Source organism: Dendrobates tinctorius, unplaced genomic scaffold (assembly GCF_039654945.1).
Source record: "Dendrobates tinctorius isolate UK_male_01 unplaced genomic scaffold, ASM3965494v1 ptg000037l, whole genome shotgun sequence".
Lineage (NCBI taxonomy): Eukaryota > Metazoa > Chordata > Amphibia > Anura > Dendrobatidae > Dendrobates > Dendrobates tinctorius.
In genome coordinates this window covers 18,701,127-18,712,762 of record NW_027361705.1, presented here as the reverse complement: position 1 = coordinate 18,712,762, position 11,636 = coordinate 18,701,127, and positions in this window count along the sequence as shown.

The window sequence follows — 11,636 nt, the reverse complement described above, 5'->3', positions numbered from 1 at the left end:
ATACCTTGATAACAATTGCATCACTTGTGCAATACTAAGCAAATTCTGAAAACATGACATGTTGGGGGGCCGCTAGGACTGGAGAACACTGATCTACGTTAACCCAAGATTTTAGAAATATTGTATCTTGTGGCATAGATTAGTAGACAATATTATTTGTTTACATAGGGCTAACTTATTCAGACCATAGAACATTTCAAATACAAAGAAGACAAACGCAATAGTATAACACTGCACCACTAATCATCCATAAACATTAAAAGCAAAATGTTGCCTACGTCCCACTTCAATTGCGTAAAATATATTATCACTGAACCAAATCATCTGCAATGAATTAAGGGCTAAATTTTAGGATTGTGGTTCAGAACATATTTCTAGAAAAAAGAATATAATGAAAGTTTGAAAACTAATTCCACCCATGCAACCCTTAGTAACTATATGTAATGGACTGGGTGGTGGAAACACTGTGCCATGACCCGAGGAAAGCCTGGAGGGGCGTGACTAGGTGACTCATCAAGTCCGACCTCGGTTGACGATACCATGATCCGAGGAGAGACGAGGGAGGTGGGACAAGGTGCTATACCAGTACTGACCTCGGGTAAATGGCAGCTGACCCTCAAGGGACAGGAGGCAGGAGCGGCCATGAATGGTACACTTGGCAAACACAGACAGGTACAGCGAATAGACAGGTAGGCTGTTAGGCTAATAGGTAGGCTGTCACAGCTGCTACACAGCCCATTAACTTCCATTTTGCCCATTACCTATTATTTGCCTAATTATTGATTTATACAGCCTTTTATTGCATAATTCCCACATTGTTCTGCCACCAACTGGACAATATCTGTAATTACATATCGTATTTACATACTACCTACTGGCTCCTTACATGGTCCCCATTTACATTATCCTCTTATTAGTATCTTGCCATCTCTTATATACACTTTGGTAATTTTAGTCCATCTAATGTATTTCTGCCTCTCATCGCTGACAACCCCGCAATATGCTCTGCCTCTTATCTGTGCACGTGTAATAAAGTGCAGGAGATGAGTATGTCACCACGGAACAGACGGACCAACAGTTAAAGGGAGGTTTATTTATAGGGGATAACACTGACAAAATTAACAGTGCAGATATGAATATTATGAGAACGAGTTGAGAAAGAATACAAAAAGCATCAACAGTATAACGGGTAGTTTTCCTATGGAGGAACTTATCAGTCTGAAGGGGTCTTGATTGAAGGGTCACTCTTCTCCCACATTGGCGCCGAATCACTAGCAGCGCTTGTTGTCTGTAGTCCTTCTGTACTCTGTGTATTTACATTCCTCCACTGCGGTCTCAAGGGATAATGCTGGAGGCAGAGGGGGTACTGGGCAAACGGGGTCCCCCCTGCTCTGAGTCTTTTGTCTAAGCACAACAGCTTATCCCAGGGGAAATAACACTCCGTCTCCTGTTAGATCTCTCAGCACGGATCACTGTCTCAGCACGTGCTGCTGTCTCCACACTAGCTGCTGTCTTTGCACTGAACACAAACTTCACACGGGGGTCAGGACACACCTCATCTGTCACTGCAGACTCCAGCTTCACGTAGTCACGGGCTACGGTCTCTACTCTGGCCTCAGTCTCTATACAGGCCTACGCTTCTCTGTGGGTCTCAGCCTGTCCAAAGGGATCAGGGCACACCTTTGCTGTCTCTGCAGTACACAGCCTTACATACTCACGGTCTACAGTCTCTGTGCACAGTACCCCGGTCTTTACTCTGTGACCGGGAGCTCTCTCTCCCAGTCTGCGTCAATGTCCTCCCCCGTCTGCTGCCCAGGCTGCTCTGAGGAAAGCGCACGCTCTTTTCCCGCTCTCTGCTGGCTTCCTGTGTTCAGCCCCTTCTCTGTCCCTCAGGGAACCTGATGACCTGCTCAATGGTTCCGGGCATGGAGCAGAGGAGGTAGCCCTTCCCCGGCTCTTCCTGCACTTCACCCCCTTACACACGCGCGGACACTACTTTGCCTGTTGTCATGTAAATGGCTTCCCTGACGCCCGGCGTGCATGCGCGGTCACTACTCTGCATGTTATCATGTTAACAGCTTTCCTGACACCCGGCGCTCATGCGCAGTCACCTCTGCTCATTGCGATGCGTCACTTCCTGGCCGGATGTCACACTTCCAGCCCAGGGTACACACTATCACTTAAATAGCACGGCATTCTCTGCATACACACACCGCCACAGCAAGGCGCAGGAGCGCCGCTCTGTCACGCTACAAGTCCAACTAAATACTCTCTTACCATTACCCCTATTTTACAACATGGGCAGAACTTTAATTACATTTACAGTTCCACAGGTCCACAGTCATACAGTGCTACATAAGTGCCCTATTGGCACCTTATCCTGGCAAACTAGGTACCTATCTATATCAAGCCTATAACCTGCAGTAACCACCGATCGACCAAACCGCTGCACGACCAGCTCTACCCTCGCCTACTGTATTATCACCCATCCCTTGAAGATTGTGAGCCCTCGCGGGCAGGGTCCTCTCTCCTCCTGTACCAGTTATGACTTGTATTGTTTAAGATTATTGTACTTGTTTTTATGTATACCCCTCCTCACATGTAAAGCGCCATGGAATAAATGGCGCTATAACAATAAATAATAATAATAATAATAATAATAATAATAATAATAATAATAATATCCACTATGCAGCTTATATTTGCCCTTTGGACATCTTTTCTAACCATGTCACCATTCATTTCAGCTTATTTGGAGAACACAATATCTCTATTAAGCACCACGGTGCCTTATCTCCCATATACATCTAGGACAAAGGTAAAACTCATCTCTCTGCTTCACTTTCTCTGTTACAATTATTGCAGACTTCGCTGTGGGGAGGAGGACCCCCACATAGTGATTAGGCCGGAACCAAGGGGACCGCCATCAGAGTTATTGAAGGAATCACATCAGGAGGATTACAAAGGGAGACATGCGACAGAAGTTGTCAGGGCGACAGGGGGCGGGGCTAGGGTAAAAGGAGCAGGGGACGCGCTGAAGTGGCAGTTGGGGAAGAGAGGGAGTGAAGGCAGGACGCAGGGTGACTTGCAGGGGCACCGAGAGGAGCCTGCGAGGAGAAAGCTGGACATTTACCAACAAGAGAGACGTGAGAGACTGTTCCCAGAGACTGCTCCCCGCTCCCGCTCTGAGAGAATCATCCCCACTACCCCCCGCCTTGGTGAGACAGGAACTTTACCTCAGGTTGTGGCCGTGAGTACCGGTAACCAGGCCACAGAGGCCTGGGCCCTTCCCCCCAGCCTCCCCCCATCACGCCGACCCGGCCGTCACCGGCCTGAAGATACGCCACCTTGTCACAGGCGAGATAAAAGGCTCGCTACCCTGGCTTTGGGAGAGACTCCTTGATAAAGGACGGCTACAGGTCATCTGGGGAACTGCGTCATCACCGCGCGCCACTTCCATAATTTTCTTCAGGGCCTGTTGCGCCCCAACGGCATCGCTTTCTTCAGGGCTTGTTGCGCCCCAGCGGCAGCGTTTTCTTCAGGGCCTGTTGCACCCCAGCTGCAGCACTTTCTTCAGGGCCTGTTGCGCCCCAATGGCATCGCTTTCTTCAGGGCCTGTTGCGCCCCAGCGGCAGCGTTTTCTTCAGGGCCTGTTGCGCCCCAACGGCCTTGCTTTCTTCAGGGCTTGTTGCGCCCCAACGGCATTGCTTTCTTCAGGGACTGTTGCGCCCCAATGGTATTGCTTTCTTCAGGGCCTGTTGCGCCCCACAGTCATCACTTTCTTCAGGACCTGTTGAGCCCCATTCCTTCCCGGGGAAGCGAGACTTCAGGACAGCCGCCTCAGCGACCTCAACGCGGCCACGCTACCGAAACCAGCAGTCCCTGGAAGGCTAAGTGGCATTATATGTGGTTAAGATTGTTGAGTCCCTGCATGGACTGTTTGTGTTGTTCTTAATACTTGTTTTGTTCAGCCAAGCCCAGCGGCTAAAGTTATATGAAAGTAATTTCGTAAACCACCATTCATCTAGTGTCTCGTCACTGCATCCTGCGAACCTGCTCAACCCTACACTTGGCGTAGTCGGCAGGATGCAGTCTCCGAGCATAGACGGTGGTGGCCCAGGCCAGGGGGAAGCTGTAAACTCCATAGATAATGAGGGCCCCCGTACTAGCATTTCATTGGGGGCCATGCTGAACAACTGCCTAGATTCTCCGGCTGCAATACTATGCTATGGAGCTGGACAGAGCGAATGTGGGGGCTCTTTCGGATGCACCCAATGACCCCTGACCTGGAAGCTGAAGTGGCACTCATGGCCCTAGATGGGGAGGTGCGGAGGTCAGTGATGTTGAAACCTCCGGGGCACCGCAACACTTTTGAAAAGGTGTTGCAGATAGTGGAACAGACCCACGGGGATCCCACTAATGTGGGAGAGTTAAGGACCCGTCTGTTTAGCCGGATGCAGGCAGAGGGGGAGATGATTACTCAGTATATGAATGTACTCCAAGAATTGCATACGGCTATTGAAAGAAAAGACGGGATAGGGGTAGGACCTGTTGACATTACCCTACGTGACCTACTGGTGACTGGACTGCGAGATCCACTGATAAAGCAGGCATTACGGGAACAGATCAGAATGAATCCCCAAATAGACTTTTCAGAAGTGGGAAGTCAGGCACGGGTGCGAGAGCAAGAGCAGGGGATGGCTGTCCCCGTGGGGAAGGTCCGAGGTGTGGAGGCCTCCTCGAACACAGTTGAGGAACCTCAGTGGGTGGAGGAGATAAAGCGAGAATTGAAAAATATTAAGAGCGAGTTGGCTGAAGTAAAGAGAAGAACCGAACCGGAGACTGGACGACCCAGTGTTAATCCCGGTCCCAGGGGGTCACGCTCTCCGCGGGGTGGTCAATCTATACCGGCCCGGTGTTATGAGTGTGGAGAACCAGGCCACTTTGCCCCGAGAGTGTCTGCGGCGTGGGAGATACCCACCCCGGCGGCCATTAAACTAAAGGGCTCCGGGCTGGGGGGACGCCGCTCGGAGCCGAAAACCACAACTAGGGGTGGTGGAAGTCCCGAAGATTTGGTAGCAAAGTGTCCGGTAGTTTGGGAAGAAGTAGAGGGCCGGGCCGTCCGGTGTCTGGTGGACACGGGGTCACAAGTAACCACTATGCCCGCAGCGTACTTTCAACGAAACTTTCCGGAGGCAGCAAGGCCTCAGTGGGGGCCCATGATTAGACTAGTAGCCGCCAACCAACTGCCGGTCCCGGTTGCCGGGGTAGTGTGGGTGCAGGTGACGTTGTGCGGTAAACCCCTCGGCCGCAGAGGGGTGGTGCTGACTCAAGGAGAAGCTGATCAACGACACCCCTTCACCCTAGGCATGAATATTTTAAAAGAATTTGGTAACCTGTTGCTTAATGATCCCACACAAAGGACACTGAAGCAGTGGGGTTCTCGCACAGCTCAGGGACAGGTATTCCAGCAGCTGGTGTGAGGTGCGCGGGTGCATCGGGACTGCCAGGAGGGTGAGGTTCTGGGCAAGGTCATCGCGTCAGTGGCACCCCTGCTTGTGCTGCCTCCTGGACAGACAGTGGTGGCCCTGCCAATTCGGGCCCCGATACCTTTGGAGGGTGTAGAGGTGCAGGTGGAGCCGTGTCACTCAGAGTACTTACCTCCTGGCATACTGGTGGCCCGTTCCCTCGCTACGGTGCGAAAAGGAACCGTCATGGTCCGCTGCGTTAACCTTGAAGACTGAGATACCATTCTGAAAGCACGGACTGTACTGGCCAAACTAGTAAAGCCTTTAGAAGAAGTGCTGTCCGCTCCTGCGGTTCAATTACGAGTACACCCCGAGGATCCTTGGGAGGTAACAATACGAACCTTACAGGCCCACGAAGTCTTGACACAAGAAAAGGGCCAAAATATTTTGGACCAGATGCGGGCCGAGCTTTCTGGACTAACTGCGGCCCAACTTTCACAAGTAAAGACATTGCTGGGACAGTACCATGAAGTATTTGCTAGCCATGAGGACGACTTTCGATGTACCACCGCCATCACTCATGAAATCCCCACAGCAGGAGCGGCCCCTATCCGAGAACGATATCGACAGATCCCGCCACAACTCTATCAAGAGGGGAAAACTTTGCTGGCTCAGATGCTGCAAAAAGGGGTGATACGGGAAAGTCAAAGCCGTTGGGTGGCCCCCATCGTGTTGGTCCGGAAGAAAGAAGGTACACTACGATTCTGTGTGGATTATCGTAAATTGAATGCTTGCACTATTAAAGACTCATACCCACTGCCCCGCATAGAAGAATCTCTGTCTGCAGTGGGCAAAGCAACATATTTTTCAACCCTGGACTTGGCCAGTGGGTACTGGCAGGTGCCCATGTCAGAAGAGGACAGAGCTAAGACGGCGTTTATAATGCCCATGGGACTGTTTGAGTTTAATCGAATGCCATTCGGGCTGTCCAACGCCCCCAGGACCTTTCAGTGATTGATGGAGCGATGTCTAGGGGATCTCAATTTTGAGGCCCTGTTGATCTACCTGGACGACATCATTGTCTATGCCGCCTCCTTCGAGGACCACCTGAAGCGGTTGGGACAGGTACTCAGCCGGCTGCAAAAGTACGGGTTGAAGGTGAAGCCTCAGAAATGCCACCTATTTCGCTCTCAGATTGAGTAACTGGGTCATGTCGTTTCGGCAGAGGGTGTGAGGCCATCCCGGGAGAAGATTGCTGCTATCCAGGAATGGCTTACCCCCGAGACGGTGAAAGACGTGCGGGCTTTTCTGGGGTTAGCTGGATATTACCGTCGTTTTGTAAAGAATTTTGCATGTTGAGCTCGAGCCCTGCATGACCTGCTGAAGGGGGCTCCTGCTGGGGCCAATGGGCGAAAAATCCAGTGGCAACACCCTCAGGAAGAGGCCTTCAGAGCTCTCAAGGCTGCACTCTCGGATGCCCCAGTGTTGGCTTATGCGGATTTCTCTCAGCCGTTCATCCTGCACACTGACGGGAGTCTTCACGGGCTAGGGGCTGTGTTGTCACAGGTTCAGGATGGCCGGGAGAGGGTGATCGCATATGGAAGCTGTTCACTCCATGACTCCGAGCGTAACCCTGACAATTACAGCTCTTTTAAGCTCGAGCTCCTCGCAGTGGTGTGGGCTATGACGGAGAGATTCGCAGAGTACCTAGCGGGCTCCGAGGTGGTAGTGCGAACTGACAACAACCCACTGGCTCATTTGGAAAACGCCAAGTTGGGGGCTTTGGAGCAGCGATGGGTGGCCCGAATTACAAGATTATTTACAAAAGAGGGGCCGAGAATGTTCATGCAGATGCTCTCTCCAGGATTCGACATACAACTCCCGGACAGAATCGAGACGAAGAATTAGAAGGAGAGGAAATACCGTTTGCTCTTACCGCTGCCGTGCTCACCAATGTTGATGCAAAAGTATCTTCCCCAGAGGCCCACAGGGGCATCCTGGAACAATCTCGGGATAAGTGGGTACAACAGCAACAAGAAGATGAAGAAGTTGGACTTCTCCGGACAAGGGTCACCGCTGGTCAATTACCCACTGATACTCAACGACAAACTTTGACCCAAGACCTGTCGCTGTTGCTGCGACAATGGGAGAGACTGATTATCCGAAAGGGACTACTGTACCGTAAAATCACTTCGCAAACAACCTCAACGACTGTTTGGCAGGTGGTTACGCCCGGAGCTCAACTATACGAACTGGCTCGAGAGGCTCACAAAAAAGGGGCCCACTTTGGAGTCAAAAAGACTTTGCAATGGTTACAACAAAGTTTATTACCCACGCTTGTCGGCTGTTGTGGACGAAGTTTGCCGTACCTGCCGCTTATGTGAATTGGCCAAACCGCCTGCTCAGAGGGCCGCAACACAGACGATTGTGACTTCAGCACCCTTTGAGCTCCTGACGGTGGATTATCTGCACATTGGTCCCGCATTCCAGGGATACGAACACTGCCTCGTCATGGTGGATCATTTCACCAAGTTCGCTGTGGTCACCCCTACTCGAGACCAGACCGTGGAGTCAGCCGCCTCCGCAATTTGCAGAAACTTTATACAAGTGTACGGCTGTCCTCAACGTATACATTCCGACCAGGGAACATGTTTTTTGGGGAAAGTTATGGAGGAACTACATCATCTTTATGGGATTGATAAATCCTGGACCACACCATATCACCCACAAGAGAATGGGGCTTGTGAGCGATTTAATCGGACATTGATTCAAATGCTACGCACTCTGGAGAGTGACAAGAAAGCTCGTTGGCCTGAATATGTTTCTGAATTAGTATGGGTTTATAATAATCGGGTACATCGAGTTACGGGCTATACTCCTTATTTCCTGCTGTTCGGACGAGAGGGTAAAGGGATCACGGAGGTAGAGTTGGACCCCGAAGAGCCTCGGCCCTGGACCGGAGTGTTGTCTTGGGTCCGAAATCATCGCCACAGGCTGCAAACTCTTCACCGAATTGTACATACCAAACTTCAAGACTGGGAACACCCAGGGAAGAATACAACCTCCCCTCCCCATCTCCAAAGCGGGGACCGTGTGCTTGTACTAGATCAACGCCCCCAGAATAAACTGGAGTCACGTTGGGAAGAGAGTCCTTATCGGGTACTACGCCGTATCCATCCAGAAGGACCTGTGTACGAAATACGACCCGAGCAGGATGAAACACTGCCCACCCGCATTGTGCATCGTAATATGTTACGCCCGTGTATTTCCACTGACCCGAAGCAACTGGAACCCGTCCCGAAGACATCCGAACCGGAGTCCATATGCTGGGACTCGGACGACGAGGATTTCCCTCCAGTTCCCAAGGGCCCTCCACCCAATAATGAGCCAGTTGACACAATTAACCCACCGGCATCATGCAGCCCACCGACGTCCACCACCCCAGAAGATTCCACCCTAGTCGAACTTAGATGCTCCGAGCGGTCAACAGCCGGCAAACCCCCCGAACGGTATGAACAAGACCAGTTCATATGGCAACGAATATTGACACCTTTACAGGCCAATCTCAATAGACTAACTCCCTCGCCCGAGGACTGGCGAGCTTACAGGGTGGGGGAATGTGGGGAGGATGACCCCCACATAGTGATTAGGCCGGAACCAAGGGGACCGCCATCAGAGTTATTGAAAGAATCACATCAGGAGGATTACAATGGGAGACATGCGACAGAAGTTGTCAGGGCGACAGGGGGCGGGGCTAGGGTAAAAGGAGCAGGGGACGCACTGAAGTGGCAGTTGGGGAAGAGAGGGAGTGAAGGCAGGACGCAGGGTGACTTGCAGGGGCACCGAGAGGAGCCTGCGAGGAGAAAGCTGGACATTTACCAACAAGAGAGACGTGAGAGACTGTTCCCAGAGACTGCTCCCCGCTCCCGCTCTGAGAGAATCATCCCCACTACCCCCGCCTTGGTGAGAGAGGAACTTTACCTCAGGTTGTGGCCGTGAGTACCGGTAACCAGGCCACAGAGGCTTGGGCCCTTCCCCCCAGCCTCCCCCCATCACGCCGACCCGGCCGTCACCGGCCTGAAGATACGCCACCTTGTCACAGGCGAGATAAAAGGCTCGCTACCCTGGCTTTGGGAGAGACTCCTTGATAAAGGACAGCTACAGGTCATCTGGGGAACTGTGTCATCACCACGCGCCACCTCCATCATTTTCTTCAGGGCCTGTTGCGCCCCAACGGCATTGCTTTCTTCAGGGCTTGTTGCACCCCAGCGGCAGCGTTTTCTTCAGGGCCTATTGTGCCCCAGCGTCAGCGCTTTCTTTAGGGCCTGTTGCGCCCCAACGGCATCGCTTTCTTCAGGGCCTGTTGCGCCCCAGCGGCAGCGCTTTCTTCAGGGCTTGTTGCGCCCCAACGGCCTCGCTTTCTTCAGGGCTTGTTGCGCCCCAACGGCATCGCTTTCTTCAGGGCCTGTTGCGCCCCAACGGTATTGCTTTCTTCAGGGCCTGTTGCGCCCCAATGGTATTGCTTTCTTCAGGACCTGTTGCGCCCCAGCGGTAGCGCTTTCTTCAGGGCCTGTTGCGCCCCAACGGCCTTGCTTTCTTCAGTGCTTGTTGCGCCCCAACGGCATCGCTTTCTTCAGGGACTGTTGCGCCCAAATGGTATTGCTTTCTTCAGGGCCTGTTGCGCCCCACCGTCATCACTTTCTTCAGGACCTGTTGAGCCCCATTCCTTCCCGGGGAAGCGAGACTTCAGGACAGCTGCCTCAGCGACCTCAACGCGGCCACGCTACCGAAACTAGCAGTCCCTGGAAGGCTAAGTGGCATTATATGTGGTTAAGATTGTTGAGTCCCTGCGTGGACTGTTTGTGTTGTTCTTAATACTTGTTTTGTTCAGCCAAGCCCAGCGGCTAAAGTTATATAAAAGTAATTTCATAAACCACCATTCGTCTAGTGTCTCGTCACTGCATCCTGCGAACCTGCTCAACCCTACATCGTTATATTATTTTATTATTTTCTATTTTCCGTGATTAGATTTTGATTTTTGTATATATTGCATTGCAATTTACCCCTTGAGGGATATGGTATTATTTGCTTCTAGTCACGATATGGTATTATTTGTGATATTAGTTGCGGTTTTGTATTATATTTTTACACGTTCCTTTTGTCTTACAGCGACATATGATTAAGACCTCGGTGGGGTCGAAACGTCAACACCTGTAGTCGCTTGCTCTTATTGTAAATTATCCCTCCCTTGTAAAAAACTCTAATAAATTCCACTTTCTGCAAGATATTCCACTTGAGTGTGCGGTGAATTTTAATTATACGGCTACTACACAGGCAGGTGGTCATGACTAATAGATATGCAGGAGGGCAATGTTGATGAACAGGACTGGTAAACTGGATGAAAGCACTGGGACCTGAGAACTAGCAAGCATGTTAGTAACAGAAAAAACAACGTTGCACAGGCACCTCCCATCAGGTGGAGGTGTCAAAAATAATAAATGTCTCCCAGCCATTGGCTGGGGACACTTTAGGATGACGCATACTGTCCCTTTAAGAGGACAGGACCATGCTTGCCCCCTAATAGCAGAGCCCAGGAATCTGTGCATCGTGTGTGTGCACCAGGCAACAGCAGAGTAGCGAGAGGAATGAGGAGCTGGATGGGGCCACAGCAGGGAATTAGTTGACGTCCCTGCTGGGGTAGAGGGGCAGTATGCAGGGACATCGACGCTACACTATTTCAGGGGCGGATATACTATTGGAGCATCCTGTGCAGCAACATAAAGTTAAGGGGGGTCACTTACACTGCCAGAGTTGCAAGCAGTTTCTGTCACAGACACATCAAGTGGTGCATTATGATGAGATATAAGACTGCAAAGGGCTCATATACTGTTCTCACAAAAGTGACCTCTACTGTCTGTGTCCACCCCCTGAACTGTACAATTTATAGTCTATATTGAAATGTCCCTATGGATAATTATAAGTGGGGGAAATCTCCCAGAGGATAAAGGGTAGGTTCTCTATGTATGTATATATTTATAAATCTACATTTCAACATAAGAACCTATTACTACTTACTCCACTTTAATCAACTCAATGTTTCCTGGTCACAACTGAGGTTTCAAATAATAGCGCAGATAGGGTTTATCACAGAGAAGAGGTACAAGGATT